Here is a 15,293-nt window from a genome sequence, read left to right as displayed (position 1 = left end):
AAGGCTCTGTAAAATGTGCATAAAGGTAATGTCTTCTAAAGTCCACAGTCGGCTAAAAAGGGTTCATACTTTTCATCAAAAGGAAGCAGCTGTTTCTGCTCGGTTTCGAACCGAGGACCTTTTGCGTGTTAGGCGAACGTGATGACCACTACACTACAGAAACTCCCCACTTCCACACTAGTTCTCTTTCGCCATAATCTATACAATGATGTGCCCAAACGCAAATAGGCAATCTGCGTAAATCCCACACACAACAGGACAGAGTTCATTCGGCGTGGCAGTCTATGCCGAGTTTCCAAATAATTTCCCTTAACTTACCTCGGAATTAAGGCGTTTGCAGCTTGGACCACCTGCCTACCAGACAGCCATTTCACCAAAGAAAGAACAAAAGCCCCCACCTGTTTCCGCCCAGTTTCGAACTGGGGACCTTTCGCGTGTGAGGAGAACGTGATAACCACTACACTACCTACCTACCAACCTACCTACCTCCCTCAAACAGTCCAACATTTTTAATTGAAGGCTCTGTAAAATGTGCATAAAGGTAATGTCTTCTAAAGCCCACAGTCGGCTAAAAAGGGTTCATACTTTTCATCAAAAGGAAGCAGCTGTTTCGATACGAGGACCTTTCGCGTGTTAGGCGAACGTCATGACCACTACACTACAGAAACTCCCCACTTCCACACTAGTTCTCTTTCGCCATAATCTATACAATGATGTGCCCAAACGCAAATAGGCAATCTGCGTAAATCCCACACACAACAGGACAGAGTTCATTCGGCGTGGCAGTCTATGCCGAGTTTCCAAATAATTTCCCTTAACTTACCTCGGAATTAAGGCGTTTGCAGCTTGGACCACCTGCCTACCAGACAGCCATTTCACCAAAGAAAGAACAAAAGCCCCCACCTGTTTCCGCCCAGTTTCGAACTGGGGACCTTTCGCATGTGAGGAGAACGTAATAACCACTACACTACGGAAACCTACCTACCTACCTCTCTCAAACAGTCCAACATTTTTTTATTGAAGGCTCTGTAAAATGTGCATAAAGGTAATGTCTTCTAAAGCCCACAGTCGGCTAAAAAGGGTTCATACTTTTCATCAAAAGGAAGCAGCTGTTTCTGCTCGGTTTCGAACCGAGGCCCTTTCGCGTGTTAGGCGAACGTGATGACCACTACACTACAGAAATTCCCCACTTCCACACTAGTTCTCTTTCACCATAATCTATACAATGATGTGCCCAAACGCAAATAGGCAATCTGCGTAAATCCCACACACAACAGGACAGAGTTCATTCGGCGTGGCAGTCTATGCCGAGTTTCCAAATAATTTCCCTTAACTTACCTTGGAATTAAGGCATTTGCAGCTTGGACCACCTGCCTACCAGACAGCCATTTCACCACAGAAAGAACAAAAGCCCCCACCTGTTTCCGCCCAGTTTCGAGCTGGGGACCTTTCGCGTGTAAGGCGAATGTGATAACCTCTACACTACGGAAACCTGAAGTCAAGGTTGGATCTGACCTTTTCATTGCACGCTTCTTGGAGCACGTATAAAATTACAGATTGCATTGTGCTCTTCAGTCTGCAAATAGCTTTTTTTTGAGTGGCAAACCAAGCATTTTTCCAGTTGTCTGAAGGATTGCTCTGTGACCATTACTTTTTTGCTCTTTTTTAGGTTATTTAATATAATTGTTTTTAACGTTATACGAAATATTTTGTCTTTGAGTGCACCATCCATCTGTTCATTGAAAATGCCTGGTTTAAAGTACAGAGTCTGTCGGTGTGGCAGTTACTGCTGCCTAGTGTGGCTTAATAATTGTCTTCACACCTGTGTAAAGAAAGGCCTTCGTGACGTAGAGCTGCTGCCTAACAGAGGGCCACTCTGACAAATATCTTCTTTCGTGTTCCTCAGAAGAAAGCCACGCAGGCTTGAAATGGCACGAGTGTGGGTTAGGTTTAGGTCAAACAGTGACTGCTCTTTCATTTCTGCATCAACTACACCTTTGCTAACTATATTCATGCCTCTTGGCCGCAAAGCTTCGGTAGCGTTGAGTTCCTCCTCAACAGAATGCCAATTGAACCATTGTGAAAAAGATATTCACTGTTCCCGCCCAGTTTCGAACAGGGGACCTTTCGCGTGTGAGGCGAACGTGATAACCACTACACTACGGAAACCTACCTCCCTCAAACAGTCCAACATTTTTAATTGAAGGCTCTGTAAAATGTGCATAAAGGTAATGTCTTCTAAAGTCCACAGTCGGCTAAAAAGGGTTCATACTTTTCATCAAAAGGAAGCAGCTGTTTCTGCTCGGTTTCGAACCGAGGACCTTTTGCGTGTTAGGCGAACGTGATGACCACTACACTACAGAAACTCCCCACTTCCACACTAGTTCTCTTTCGCCATAATCTATACAATTATGTGCCCAAACGCAAATAGGCAATCTGCGTAAATCCCACACACAACAGGACAGAGTTCATTCGGCGTGGCAGTCTATGCCGAGTTTCCAAATAATTTCCCTTAACTTACCTCGGAATTAAGGCGTTTGCAGCTTGGACCACCTGCCTACCAGACAGCCATTTCACCAAAGAAAGAACAAAAGCCCCCACCTGTTTCCGCCCAGTTTCGAACTGGGGACCTTTCGCGTGTGAGGAGAACGTGATAACCACTACACTACGGAAACCTACCTACCTCTCTCAAACAGTCCAACATTTTTTATTGAAGGCTCTGTAAAATGTGCATAAAGGTAATGTCTTCTAAAGCCCACAGTCGGCTAAAAAGGGTTCATACTTTTCATCAAAAGGAAGCAGCTGTTTCTGCTCGGTTTCGAACCGAGGACCTTTCGCGTGTTAGGCGAACGTGATGACCACTACACTACAGAAACTCCCCACTTCCACACTAGTTCTCTTTCGCCATAATCTATACAATGATGTGCCCAAACGCAAATAGGCAATCTGCGTAAATCCCACACACAACAGGACAGAGTTCATTCGGCGTGGCAGTCTATGCCGAGTTTCCAAATAATTTCCCTTAACTTACCTTGGAATTAAGGCGTTTGCAGCTTGGACCACCTGCCTACCAGACAGCCATTTCACCACAGAAAGAACAAAAGCCCCCACCTGTTTCCGCCCAGTTTCGAGCTGGGGACCTTTCGCGTGTAAGGCGAATGTGATAACCTCTACACTACGGAAACCTGAAGTCAAGGTTGGATCTGACCTTTTCATTGCACGCTTCTTGGAGCACGTATAAAATTACAGATTGCATTGTGCTCTTCAGTCTGCAAATAGCTTTTTTTTGAGTGGCAAACCAAGCATTTTTCCAGTTGTCTGAAGGATTGCTCTGTGACCATTACTTTTTTGCTCTTTTTTAGGTTATTTAATATAATTGTTTTTAACGTTATACGAAATATTTTGTCTTTGAGTGCACCATCCATCTGTTCATTGAAAATGCCTGGTTTAAAGTACAGAGTCTGTCGGTGTGGCAGTTACTGCTGCCTAGTGTGGCTTAATAATTGTCTTCACACCTGTGTAAAGAAAGGCCTTCGTGACGTAGAGCTGCTGCCTAACAGAGGGCCACTCTGACAAATATCTTCTTTCGTGTTCCTCAGAAGAAAGCCACGCAGGCTTGAAATGGCACGAGTGTGGGTTAGGTTTAGGTCAAACAGTGACTGCTCTTTCATTTCTGCATCAACTACACCTTTGCTAACTATATTCATGCCTCTTGGCCGCAAAGCTTCGGTAGCGTTGAGTTCCTCCTCAACAGAATGCCAATTGAACCATTGTGAAAAAGATATTCACTGTTCCCGCCCAGTTTCGAACAGGGGACCTTTCGCGTGTGAGGCGAACGTGATAACCACTACACTACGGAAACCTACCTCCCTCAAACAGTCCAACATTTTTAATTGAAGGCTCTGTAAAATGTGCATAAAGGTAATGTCTTCTAAAGTCCACAGTCGGCTAAAAAGGGTTCATACTTTTCATCAAAAGGAAGCAGCTGTTTCTGCTCGGTTTCGAACCGAGGACCTTTTGCGTGTTAGGCGAACGTGATGACCACTACACTACAGAAACTCCCCACTTCCACACTAGTTCTCTTTCGCCATAATCTATACAATGATGTGCCCAAACGCAAATAGGCAATCTGCGTAAATCCCACACACAACAGGACAGAGTTCATTCGGCGTGGCAGTCTATGCCGAGTTTCCAAATAATTTCCCTTAACTTACCTCGGAATTAAGGCGTTTGCAGCTTGGACCACCTGCCTACCAGACAGCCATTTCACCAAAGAAAGAACAAAAGCCCCCACCTGTTTCCGCCCAGTTTCGAACTGGGGACCTTTCGCGTGTGAGGAGAACGTGATAACCACTACACTACCTACCTACCAACCTACCTACCTCCCTCAAACAGTCCAACATTTTTAATTGAAGGCTCTGTAAAATGTGCATAAAGGTAATGTCTTCTAAAGCCCACAGTCGGCTAAAAAGGGTTCATACTTTTCATCAAAAGGAAGCAGCTGTTTCTGCTCGGTTTCGATACGAGGACCTTTCGCGTGTTAGGCGAACGTCATGACCACTACACTACAGAAACTCCCCACTTCCACACTAGTTCTCTTTCGCCATAATCTATACAATGATGTGCCCAAACGCAAATAGGCAATCTGCGTAAATCCCACACACAACAGGACAGAGTTCATTCGGCGTGGCAGTCTATGCCGAGTTTCCAAATAATTTCCCTTAACTTACCTCGGAATTAAGGCGTTTGCAGCTTGGACCACCTGCCTACCAGACAGCCATTTCACCAAAGAAAGAACAAAAGCCCCCACCTGTTTCCGCCCAGTTTCGAACTGGGGACCTTTCGCATGTGAGGAGAACGTAATAACCACTACACTACGGAAACCTACCTACCTACCTCTCTCAAACAGTCCAACATTTTTTTATTGAAGGCTCTGTAAAATGTGCATAAAGGTAATGTCTTCTAAAGCCCACAGTCGGCTAAAAAGGGTTCATACTTTTCATCAAAAGGAAGCAGCTGTTTCTGCTCGGTTTCGAACCGAGGCCCTTTCGCGTGTTAGGCGAACGTGATGACCACTACACTACAGAAACTCCCCACTTCCACACTAGTTCTCTTTCACCATAATCTATACAATGATGTGCCCAAACGCAAATAGGCAATCTGCGTAAATCCCACACACAACAGGACAGAGTTCATTCGGCGTGGCAGTCTATGCCGAGTTTCCAAATAATTTCCCTTAACTTACCTTGGAATTAAGGCATTTGCAGCTTGGACCACCTGCCTACCAGACAGCCATTTCACCACAGAAAGAACAAAAGCCCCCACCTGTTTCCGCCCAGTTTCGAGCTGGGGACCTTTCGCGTGTAAGGCGAATGTGATAACCTCTACACTACGGAAACCTGAAGTCAAGGTTGGATCTGACCTTTTCATCGCACGCTTCTTGGAGCACGTATAAAATTACAGATTGCATTGTGCTCTTCAGTCTGCAAATAGCTTTTTTTTGAGTGGCAAACCAAGCATTTTTCCAGTTGTCTGAAGGATTTCTCTGTGACCATTACTTTTTTGCTCTTTTTTAGGTTATTTAATTTAATTGTTTTTAACGTTATACGAAATATTTTGTCTTTGAGTGCACCATCCATCTGTTCATTGAAACTGCCTGGTTTAAAGTACAGAGTCTGTCGGTGTGGTAGTTACTGCTGCCTAGTGTGGCTTAATAATTGTCTTCACACCTGTGTAAAGAAAGACCTTCGTGACGTAGAGCTGCTGCCTAACAGAGGGCCACTCTGACAAATATCTTCTTTCGTGTTCCTCAGAAGAAAGCCACGCAGGCTTGAAATGGCACGAGTGTGGGTTAGGTTTAGGTCAAACAGTGACTGCTCTTTCATTTCTGCATCAACTACACCTTTGCTGACTATATTCATGCCTCTTGGCCGCAAAGCTTCGGTAGCATTGAGTTCCTCCTCAACAGAATGCCAATTGAACCATTGTGAAAAAGAGATTCACTGTTCCCGCCCAGTTTCGAACTGGGGACCTTTCGCGTGTGAGGCGAACGTGATAACCACTACACTACGGAAACCTACCTACCTCTCCAAACAGTCCAACATTTTTAATTGAAGGCTCTGTAAAATGTGCATAAAGGTAATGTCTTCTAAAGCCCACAGTCGGCTAAAAAGGGTTCATACTTTTCATCAAAAGGGAGCAGCTGTTTCTGCTCGTTTTCGAAACGAGGACCTTTCGCGTGTTAGGCGAACGTGATGACCACTAAACTACAGAAACTCCCCACTTCCACACTAGTTCTCTTTCGCCATAATCTATACAATGATGTGCCCAAACGCAAATAGGCAATCTGCGTAAATCCCACACACAACAGGACAGAGTTCATTCGGCGTGGCAGTCTATGCCGAGTTTCCAAATAATTTCCCTTAACTTACCTCGGAATTAAGGCGTTTGCAGCTTGGACCACCTGCCTACCAGACAGCCATTTCACCAAAGAAAGAACAAAAGCCCCCACCTGTTTCCGCCCAGTTTCGAACTGGGGACCTTTCGCGTGTGAGGAGAACGTGATAACCACTATACTACGGAAACCTACCTACCTCTCTCATACAGTCCAACATTTTTTATTGAAGGCTCTGTAAAATGTGCATAAAGGTAATGTCTTCTAAAGCCCACAGTCGGCTAAAAAGGGTTCATACTTTTCATCAAAAGGAAGCAGCTGTTTCTGCTCGGTTTCGAACCGAGGACCTTTCGCGTGTTAGGCGAACGTGATGACCACTACACTACAGAAACTCCCCACTTCCACACTAGTTCTCTTTCGCCATAATCTATACAATGATGTGCCCAAACGCAAATAGGCAATCTGCGTAAATCCCACACACAACAGGACAGAGTTCATTCGGCGTGGCAGTCTATGCCGAGTTTCCAAATAAGTTCCCTTAACTTACCTTGGAATTAAGGCGTTTGCAGCTTGGACCACCTGCCTACCAGACAGCCATTTCACCACAGAAAGAACAAAAGCCCCCACCTGTTTCCGCCCAGTTTAGAGCTGGGGACCTTTCGCGTGTAAGGCGAATGTGATAACCTCTAAACTACGGAAACCTGCAGTCAAGGTTGGATCTGACCTTTTCATCGCACGCTCCTTGGAGCACGCATAAAATTACAGATTGCGTTGTGCTCTTCAGTCTGCAAATAGTTTTTTTTTGAGTGGCAAACCAAGCATTTTTCCAGTTGTCTGAAGGATTGCTCTGTGACCATTACTTTTTTGCTCTTTTTTAGGTTATCTAATATAATTGTTTTTAACGTTATACGAAATATTTTGTCTTTGAGTGCACCATCCATCTGTTCATTGAAAATGCCTGGTTTAAAGTACAGAGTCTGTCGGTGTGGCAGTTACTGCTGCCTAGTGTGGCTTAATAATTGTCTTCACACCTGTGTAAAGAAAGGCCTTCGTGACGTAGAGCTGCTGCCTAACAGAGGGCCACTCTGACAAATATCTTCTTTCGTGTTCCTCAGAAGAAAGCCACGCAGGCTTGAAATGGCACGAGTGTGGGTTAGGTTTAGGTCAAACAGTGACTGCTCTTTCATTTCTGCATCAACTACACCTTTGCTAACTATATTCATGCCTCTTGGCCGCAAAGCTTCGGTAGCGTTGAGTTCCTCCTCAACAGAATGCCAATTGAACCATTGTGAAAAAGAGATTCACTGTTCCCGCCCAGTTTCGAACTGGGGACCTTTCGCGTGTGAGGCGAACGTGATAACCACTACACTACGGAAACCTACCTACCTCTCCAAACAGTCCAACATTTTTAATTGAAGGCTCTGTAAAATGTGAATAAAGGTAATGTCTTCTAAAGCCCACAGTCGGCTAAAAAGGGTTCATACTTTTCATCAAAAGGAAGCAGCTGTTTCTGCTCGGTTTCGAAACGAGGACCTTTCGCGTGTTAGGCGACCGTGATGACCACTACACTACAGAAACTCCCCACTTCCACACTAGTTCTCTTTCGCCATAATCTATACAATGATGTGCCCAAACGCAAATAGGCAATCTGCGTAAATCCCACACACAACAGGACAGAGTTCATTCGGCGTGGCAGTCTATGCCGAGTTTCCAAATAATTTCCCTTAACTTACCTCGGAATTAAGGCGTTTGCAGCTTGGACCACCTGCCTACCAGACAGCCATTTCACCAAAGAAAGAACAAAAGCCCCCACCTGTTTCCGCCCAGTTTCGAACTGGGGACCTTTCGCGTGTGAGGAGAACGTGATAACCACTACACTACCTACCTACCTACCTACCTCCCTCAAACAGTCCAACATTTTTAATTGAAGGCTCTGTAAAATGTGCATAAAGGTAATGTCTTCTAAAGCCCACAGTCGGCTAAAAAGGGTTCATACTTTTCATCAAAAGGAAGCAGCTGTTTCTGCTCGGTTTCGATACGAGGACCTTTCGCGTGTTAGGCGAACGTCATGACCACTACACTACAGAAACTCCCCACTTCCACACTAGTTCTCTTTCGCCATAATCTATACAATGATGTGCCCAAAGCAAATAGGCAATCTGCGTAAATCCCACACACAACAGGACAGAGTTCATTCGGCGTGGCAGTCTATGCCGAGTTTCCAAATAATTTCCCTTAACTTACCTGGGAATTAAGGCGTTTGCAGCTTGGACCACCTGCCTACCAGACAGCCATTTCACCAAAGAAAGACCAAAAGCCCCCACCTGTTTCCGCCCAGTTTCGAACTGGGGACCTTTCGCATGTGAGGAGAACGTGATAACCACTACACTACGGAAACCTACCTACCTCTCTCAAACAGTCCAACATTTTTTTATTGAAGGCTCTGTAAAATGTGCATAAAGGTAATGTCTTCTAAAGCCCACAGTCGGCTAAAAAGGGTTCATACTTTTCATCAAAAGGAAGCAGCTGTTTCTGCTCGGTTTCGAACCGAGGCCCTTTCGCGTGTTAGGCGAACGTGATGACCACTACACTACAGAAACTCCCCACTTCCACACTAGTTCTCATTCGCCATAATCTATACAATGATGTGCCCAAACGCAAATAGGCAATCTGCGTAAATCCCACACACAACAGGACAGAGTTCATTCGGCGTGGCAGTCTATGCCGAGTTTCCAAATAATTTCCCTTAACTTACCTTGGAATTAAGGCGTTTGCAGCTTGGACCACCTGCCTACCAGACAGCCATTTCACCACAGAAAGAACAAAAGCCCCCACCTGTTTCCGCCCAGTTTCGAGCTGGGGACCTTTCGCGTGTAAGGCGAATGTGATAACCTCTACACTACGGAAAGCTGAAGTCAAGGTTGGATCTGACCTTTTCATCGCACGCTTCTTGGAGCACGTATAAAATTACAGATTGCATTGTGCTCTTCAGTCTGCAAATAGCTTTTTTTTGAGTGGCAAACCAAGCATTTTTCCAGTTGTCTGAAGGATTTCTCTGTGACCATTACTTTTTTGCTCTTTTTTAGGTTATTTAATTTAATTGTTTTTAACGTTATACGAAATATTTTGTCTTTGAGTGCACCATCCATCTGTTCATTGAAACTGCCTGGTTTAAAGTACAGAGTCTGTCGGTGTGGCAGTTACTGCTGCCTAGTGTGGCTTAATAATTGTCTTCACACCTGTGTAAAGAAAGACCTTCGTGACGTAGAGCTGCTGCCTAACAGAGGGCCACTCTGACAAATATCTTCTTTCGTGTTCCTCAGAAGAAAGCCACGCAGGCTTGAAATGGCACGAGTGTGGGTTAGGTTTAGGTCAAACAGTGACTGCTCTTTCATTTCTGCATCAACTACACCTTTGCTGACTATATTCATGCCTCTTGGCCGCAAAGCTTCGGTAGCATTGAGTTCCTCCTCAACAGAATGCCAATTGAACCATTGTGAAAAAGAGATTCACTGTTCCCACCCAGTTTCGAACTGGGGACCTTTCGCGTGTGAGGCGAACGTGATAACCACTACACTACGGAAACCTACCTACCTCTCCAAACAGTCCAACATTTTTAATTGAAGGCTCTGTAAAATGTGCATAAAGGTAATGTCTTCTAAAGCCCACAGTCGGCTAAAAAGGGTTCATACTTTTCATCAAAAGGAAGCAGCTGTTTCTGCTCGGTTTCAAAACGAGGACCTTTCGCGTGTTAGGCGAACGTGATGACCACTACACTACAGAAACTCCCCACTTCCACACTAGTTCTCTTTCACCATAATCTATACAATGATGTGCCCAAACGCAAATAGGCAATCTGCGTAAATCCCACACACAACAGGACAGAGTTCATTCGGCGTGGCAGTCTATGCCGAGTTTCCAAATAAGTTCCCTTAACTTACCTTGGAATTAAGGCGTTTGCAGCTTGGACCACCTGCCTACCAGACAGCCATTTCACCACAGAAAGAACAAAAGCCCCCACCTGTTTCCGCCCAGTTTAGAGCTGGGGACCTTTCGCGTGTAAGGCGAATGTGATAACCTCTAAACTACGGAAACCTGCAGTCAAGGTTGGATCTGACCTTTTCATCGCACGCTCCTTGGAGCACGCATAAAATTACAGATTGCGTTGTGCTCTTCAGTCTGCAAATAGTTTTTTTTTGAGTGGCAAACCAAGCATTTTTCCAGTTGTCTGAAGGATTGCTCTGTGACCATTACTTTTTTGCTCTTTTTTAGGTTATCTAATATAATTGTTTTTAACGTTATACGAAATATTTTGTCTTTGAGTGCACCATCCATCTGTTCATTGAAAATGCCTGGTTTAAAGTACAGAGTCTGTCGGTGTGGCAGTTACTGCTGCCTAGTGTGGCTTAATAATTGTCTTCACACCTGTGTAAAGAAAGGCCTTCGTGACGTAGAGCTGCTGCCTAACAGAGGGCCACTCTGACAAATATCTTCTTTCGTGTTCCTCAGAAGAAAGCCACGCAGGCTTGAAATGGCACGAGTGTGGGTTAGGTTTAGGTCAAACAGTGACTGCTCTTTCATTTCTGCATCAACTACACCTTTGCTAACTATATTCATGCCTCTTGGCCGCAAAGCTTCGGTAGCGTTGAGTTCCTCCTCAACAGAATGCCAATTGAACCATTGTGAAAAAGAGATTCACTGTTCCCGCCCAGTTTCGAACTGGGGACCTTTCGCGTGTGAGGCGAACGTGATAACCACTACACTACGGAAACCTACCTACCTCTCCAAACAGTCCAACATTTTTAATTGAAGGCTCTGTAAAATGTGAATAAAGGTAATGTCTTCTAAAGCCCACAGTCGGCTAAAAAGGGTTCATACTTTTCATCAAAAGGAAGCAGCTGTTTCTGCTCGGTTTCGAAACGAGGACCTTTCGCGTGTTAGGCGACCGTGATGACCACTACACTACAGAAACTCCCCACTTCCACACTAGTTCTCTTTCGCCATAATCTATACAATGATGTGCCCAAACGCAAATAGGCAATCTGCGTAAATCCCACACACAACAGGACAGAGTTCATTCGGCGTGGCAGTCTATGCCGAGTTTCCAAATAATTTCCCTTAACTTACCTCGGAATTAAGGCGTTTGCAGCTTGGACCACCTGCCTACCAGACAGCCATTTCACCAAAGAAAGAACAAAAGCCCCCACCTGTTTCCGCCCAGTTTCGAACTGGGGACCTTTCGCGTGTGAGGAGAACGTGATAACCACTACACTACCTACCTACCTACCTACCTACCTCCCTCAAACAGTCCAACATTTTTAATTGAAGGCTCTGTAAAATGTGCATAAAGGTAATGTCTTCTAAAGCCCACAGTCGGCTAAAAAGGGTTCATACTTTTCATCAAAAGGAAGCAGCTGTTTCTGCTCGGTTTCGATACGAGGACCTTTCGCGTGTTAGGCGAACGTCATGACCACTACACTACAGAAACTCCCCACTTCCACACTAGTTCTCTTTCGCCATAATCTATACAATGATGTGCCCAAACGCAAATAGGCAATCTGCGTAAATCCCACACACAACAGGACAGAGTTCATTCGGCGTGGCAGTCTATGCCGAGTTTCCAAATAATTTCCCTTAACTTACCTGGGAATTAAGGCGTTTGCAGCTTGGACCACCTGCCTACCAGACAGCCATTTCACCAAAGAAAGACCAAAAGCCCCCACCTGTTTCCGCCCAGTTTCGAACTGGGGACCTTTCGCATGTGAGGAGAACGTGATAACCACTACACTACGGAAACCTACCTACCTCTCTCAAACAGTCCAACATTTTTTTATTGAAGGCTCTGTAAAATGTGCATAAAGGTAATGTCTTCTAAAGCCCACAGTCGGCTAAAAAGGGTTCATACTTTTCATCAAAAGGAAGCAGCTGTTTCTGCTCGGTTTCGAACCGAGGCCCTTTCGCGTGTTAGGCGAACGTGATGACCACTACACTACAGAAACTCCCCACTTCCACACTAGTTCTCATTCGCCATAATCTATACAATGATGTGCCCAAACGCAAATAGGCAATCTGCGTAAATCCCACACACAACAGGACAGAGTTCATTCGGCGTGGCAGTCTATGCCGAGTTTCCAAATAATTTCCCTTAACTTACCTTGGAATTAAGGCGTTTGCAGCTTGGACCACCTGCCTACCAGACAGCCATTTCACCACAGAAAGAACAAAAGCCCCCACCTGTTTCCGCCCAGTTTCGAGCTGGGGACCTTTCGTGTGTAAGGCGAATGTGATAACCTCTACACTACGGAAAGCTGAAGTCAAGGTTGGATCTGACCTTTTCATCGCACGCTTCTTGGAGCACGTATAAAATTACAGATTGCATTGTGCTCTTCAGTCTGCAAATAGCTTTTTTTTGAGTGGCAAACCAAGCATTTTTCCAGTTGTCTGAAGGATTTCTCTGTGACCATTACTTTTTTGCTCTTTTTTAGGTTATTTAATTTAATTGTTTTTAACGTTATACGAAATATTTTGTCTTTGAGTGCACCATCCATCTGTTCATTGAAACTGCCTGGTTTAAAGTACAGAGTCTGTCGGTGTGGCAGTTACTGCTGCCTAGTGTGGCTTAATAATTGTCTTCACACCTGTGTAAAGAAAGACCTTCGTGACGTAGAGCTGCTGCCTAACAGAGGGCCACTCTGACAAATATCTTCTTTCGTGTTCCTCAGAAGAAAGCCACGCAGGCTTGAAATGGCACGAGTGTGGGTTAGGTTTAGGTCAAACAGTGACTGCTCTTTCATTTCTGCATCAACTACACCTTTGCTGACTATATTCATGCCTCTTGGCCGCAAAGCTTCGGTAGCATTGAGTTCCTCCTCAACAGAATGCCAATTGAACCATTGTGAAAAAGAGATTCACTGTTCCCACCCAGTTTCGAACTGGGGACCTTTCGCGTGTGAGGCGAACGTGATAACCACTACACTACGGAAACCTACCTACCTCTCCAAACAGTCCAACATTTTTAATTGAAGGCTCTGTAAAATGTGCATAAAGGTAATGTCTTCTAAAGCCCACAGTCGGCTAAAAAGGGTTCATACTTTTCATCAAAAGGAAGCAGCTGTTTCTGCTCGGTTTCAAAACGAGGACCTTTCGCGTGTTAGGCGAACGTGATGACCACTACACTACAGAAACTCCCCACTTCCACACTAGTTCTCTTTCACCATAATCTATACAATGATGTGCCCAAACGCAAATAGGCAATCTGCGTAAATCCCACACACAACAGGACAGAGTTCATTCGGCGTGGCAGTCTATGCCGAGTTTCCAAATAATTTCCCTTAACTTACCTCGGAATTAAGGCGTTTGCAGCTTGGACCACCTGCCTACCAGACAGCCATTTCACCAAAGAAAGAACAAAAGCCCCCACCTGTTTCCGCCCAGTTTCGAACTGGGGACCTTTCGCGTGTGAGGAGAACATGATAACCACTACACTACGGAAACCTACCTACCTCTCCAAACAGTCCAACATTTTTAATTGAAGGCTCTGTAAAATGTGCATAAAGGTAATGTCTTCTAAAGCCCACAGTCGGCTAAAAAGGGTTCATACTTTTCATCAAAAGGAAGCAGCTGTTTCTGCTCGGTTTCAAAACGAGGACCTTTCGCGTGTTAGGCGAACGTGATGACCACTACACTACAGAAACTCCCCACTTCCACACTAGTTCTCTTTCACCATAATCTATACAATGATGTGCCCAAACGCAAATAGGCAATCTGCGTAAATCCCACACACAACAGGACAGAGTTCATTCGGCGTGGCAGTCTATGCCGAGTTTCCAAATAATTTCCCTTAACTTACCTTGGAATTAAGGCATTTGCAGCTTGGACCACCTGCCTACCAGACAGCCATTTCACCACAGAAAGAACAAAAGCCCCCACCTGTTTCCGCCCAGTTTCGAGCTGGGGACCTTTCGCGTGTAAGGCGAATGTGATAACCTCTAAACTACGGAAACCTGCAGTCAAGGTTGGATCTGACCTTTTCATCGCACGCTCCTTGGAGCACGCATAAAATTACAGATTGCGTTGTGCTCTTCAGTCTGCAAATAGTTTTTTTTTGAGTGGCAAACCAAGCATTTTTCCAGTTGTCTGAAGGATTGCTCTGTGACCATTACTTTTTTGCTCTTTTTTAGGTTATCTAATATAATTGTTTTTAACGTTATACGAAATATTTTGTCTTTGAGTGCACCATCCATCTGTTCATTGAAAATGCCTGGTTTAAAGTACAGAGTCTGTCGGTGTGGCAGTTACTGCTGCCTAGTGTGGCTTAATAATTGTCTTCACACCTGTGTAAAGAAAGGCCTTCGTGACGTAGAGCTGCTGCCTAACAGAGGGCCACTCTGACAAATATCTTCTTTCGTGTTCCTCAGAAGAAAGCCACGCAGGCTTGAAATGGCACGAGTGTGGGTTAGGTTTAGGTCAAACAGTGACTGCTCTTTCATTTCTGCATCAACTACACCTTTGCTAACTATATTCATGCCTCTTGGCCGCAAAGCTTCGGTAGCGTTGAGTTCCTCCTCAACAGAATGCCAATTGAACCATTGTGAAAAAGAGATTCACTGTTCCCGCCCAGTTTCGAACTGGGGACCTTTCGCGTGTGAGGCGAACGTGATAACCACTACACTACGGAAACCTACCTACCTCTCCAAACAGTCCAACATTTTTAATTGAAGGCTCTGTAAAATGTGAATAAAGGTAATGTCTTCTAAAGCCCACAGTCGGCTAAAAAGGGTTCATACTTTTCATCAAAAGGAAGCAGCTGTTTCTGCTCGGTTTTGAAACGAGGACCTTTCGCGTGTTAGGCGACCGTGATGACCACTACACTACAGAAACTCCCCACTTCCACACTAGT

At 44.9% G+C, this 15,293-nt stretch overlaps 23 non-coding genes across 23 annotated transcripts; all 23 read right to left on the bottom strand.

Annotated features, from left to right (window-relative positions):
- Positions 1–90: 90 nt before the first annotated feature.
- Positions 91–163, bottom strand: trnav-aac (transfer RNA valine (anticodon AAC)). The gene has a single exon. It is a non-coding gene; the product is annotated as a tRNA-Val (tRNA).
- A 947-nt stretch (positions 164–1,110) lies between these two features.
- On the bottom strand, positions 1,111–1,183 carry trnav-aac (transfer RNA valine (anticodon AAC)). The gene has a single exon. It is a non-coding gene; the product is annotated as a tRNA-Val (tRNA).
- Positions 1,184–1,419: 236 nt separating this feature from the next.
- Positions 1,420–1,492, bottom strand: trnav-uac (transfer RNA valine (anticodon UAC)). The gene has a single exon. It is a non-coding gene; the product is annotated as a tRNA-Val (tRNA).
- A 604-nt stretch (positions 1,493–2,096) lies between these two features.
- Positions 2,097–2,169, bottom strand: trnav-cac (transfer RNA valine (anticodon CAC)). Its single transcript has one exon. It is a non-coding gene; the product is annotated as a tRNA-Val (tRNA).
- A 124-nt stretch (positions 2,170–2,293) lies between these two features.
- Positions 2,294–2,366, bottom strand: trnav-aac (transfer RNA valine (anticodon AAC)). The gene has a single exon. It is a non-coding gene; the product is annotated as a tRNA-Val (tRNA).
- Positions 2,367–2,602: 236 nt separating this feature from the next.
- Positions 2,603–2,675, bottom strand: trnav-cac (transfer RNA valine (anticodon CAC)). Its single transcript has one exon. It is a non-coding gene; the product is annotated as a tRNA-Val (tRNA).
- A 128-nt stretch (positions 2,676–2,803) lies between these two features.
- On the bottom strand, positions 2,804–2,876 carry trnav-aac (transfer RNA valine (anticodon AAC)). The gene has a single exon. It is a non-coding gene; the product is annotated as a tRNA-Val (tRNA).
- Positions 2,877–3,112: 236 nt separating this feature from the next.
- On the bottom strand, positions 3,113–3,185 carry trnav-uac (transfer RNA valine (anticodon UAC)). The gene has a single exon. It is a non-coding gene; the product is annotated as a tRNA-Val (tRNA).
- A 604-nt stretch (positions 3,186–3,789) lies between these two features.
- trnav-cac (transfer RNA valine (anticodon CAC)) lies at positions 3,790–3,862 on the bottom strand. The gene has a single exon. It is a non-coding gene; the product is annotated as a tRNA-Val (tRNA).
- A 124-nt stretch (positions 3,863–3,986) lies between these two features.
- On the bottom strand, positions 3,987–4,059 carry trnav-aac (transfer RNA valine (anticodon AAC)). Its single transcript has one exon. It is a non-coding gene; the product is annotated as a tRNA-Val (tRNA).
- Positions 4,060–5,017: 958 nt separating this feature from the next.
- trnav-aac (transfer RNA valine (anticodon AAC)) lies at positions 5,018–5,090 on the bottom strand. Its single transcript has one exon. It is a non-coding gene; the product is annotated as a tRNA-Val (tRNA).
- A 236-nt stretch (positions 5,091–5,326) lies between these two features.
- Positions 5,327–5,399, bottom strand: trnav-uac (transfer RNA valine (anticodon UAC)). Its single transcript has one exon. It is a non-coding gene; the product is annotated as a tRNA-Val (tRNA).
- Positions 5,400–6,003: 604 nt separating this feature from the next.
- trnav-cac (transfer RNA valine (anticodon CAC)) lies at positions 6,004–6,076 on the bottom strand. The gene has a single exon. It is a non-coding gene; the product is annotated as a tRNA-Val (tRNA).
- A 637-nt stretch (positions 6,077–6,713) lies between these two features.
- On the bottom strand, positions 6,714–6,786 carry trnav-aac (transfer RNA valine (anticodon AAC)). The gene has a single exon. It is a non-coding gene; the product is annotated as a tRNA-Val (tRNA).
- A 913-nt stretch (positions 6,787–7,699) lies between these two features.
- trnav-cac (transfer RNA valine (anticodon CAC)) lies at positions 7,700–7,772 on the bottom strand. Its single transcript has one exon. It is a non-coding gene; the product is annotated as a tRNA-Val (tRNA).
- A 947-nt stretch (positions 7,773–8,719) lies between these two features.
- Positions 8,720–8,792, bottom strand: trnav-cac (transfer RNA valine (anticodon CAC)). Its single transcript has one exon. It is a non-coding gene; the product is annotated as a tRNA-Val (tRNA).
- A 129-nt stretch (positions 8,793–8,921) lies between these two features.
- On the bottom strand, positions 8,922–8,994 carry trnav-aac (transfer RNA valine (anticodon AAC)). The gene has a single exon. It is a non-coding gene; the product is annotated as a tRNA-Val (tRNA).
- A 913-nt stretch (positions 8,995–9,907) lies between these two features.
- Positions 9,908–9,980, bottom strand: trnav-cac (transfer RNA valine (anticodon CAC)). The gene has a single exon. It is a non-coding gene; the product is annotated as a tRNA-Val (tRNA).
- A 1,113-nt stretch (positions 9,981–11,093) lies between these two features.
- Positions 11,094–11,166, bottom strand: trnav-cac (transfer RNA valine (anticodon CAC)). Its single transcript has one exon. It is a non-coding gene; the product is annotated as a tRNA-Val (tRNA).
- A 952-nt stretch (positions 11,167–12,118) lies between these two features.
- trnav-cac (transfer RNA valine (anticodon CAC)) lies at positions 12,119–12,191 on the bottom strand. Its single transcript has one exon. It is a non-coding gene; the product is annotated as a tRNA-Val (tRNA).
- Positions 12,192–12,320: 129 nt separating this feature from the next.
- trnav-aac (transfer RNA valine (anticodon AAC)) lies at positions 12,321–12,393 on the bottom strand. Its single transcript has one exon. It is a non-coding gene; the product is annotated as a tRNA-Val (tRNA).
- A 913-nt stretch (positions 12,394–13,306) lies between these two features.
- Positions 13,307–13,379, bottom strand: trnav-cac (transfer RNA valine (anticodon CAC)). The gene has a single exon. It is a non-coding gene; the product is annotated as a tRNA-Val (tRNA).
- Positions 13,380–15,001: 1,622 nt separating this feature from the next.
- On the bottom strand, positions 15,002–15,074 carry trnav-cac (transfer RNA valine (anticodon CAC)). The gene has a single exon. It is a non-coding gene; the product is annotated as a tRNA-Val (tRNA).
- Positions 15,075–15,293: the final 219 nt, after the last annotated feature.

The sequence above is a fragment of the Carassius carassius genome, chromosome 22 (genome assembly GCF_963082965.1).
Source record: "Carassius carassius chromosome 22, fCarCar2.1, whole genome shotgun sequence".
Lineage (NCBI taxonomy): Eukaryota > Metazoa > Chordata > Actinopteri > Cypriniformes > Cyprinidae > Carassius > Carassius carassius.
Note: the sequence above shows the minus strand (reverse complement) of the source record. Positions and strands in the feature narration are given on the sequence as shown.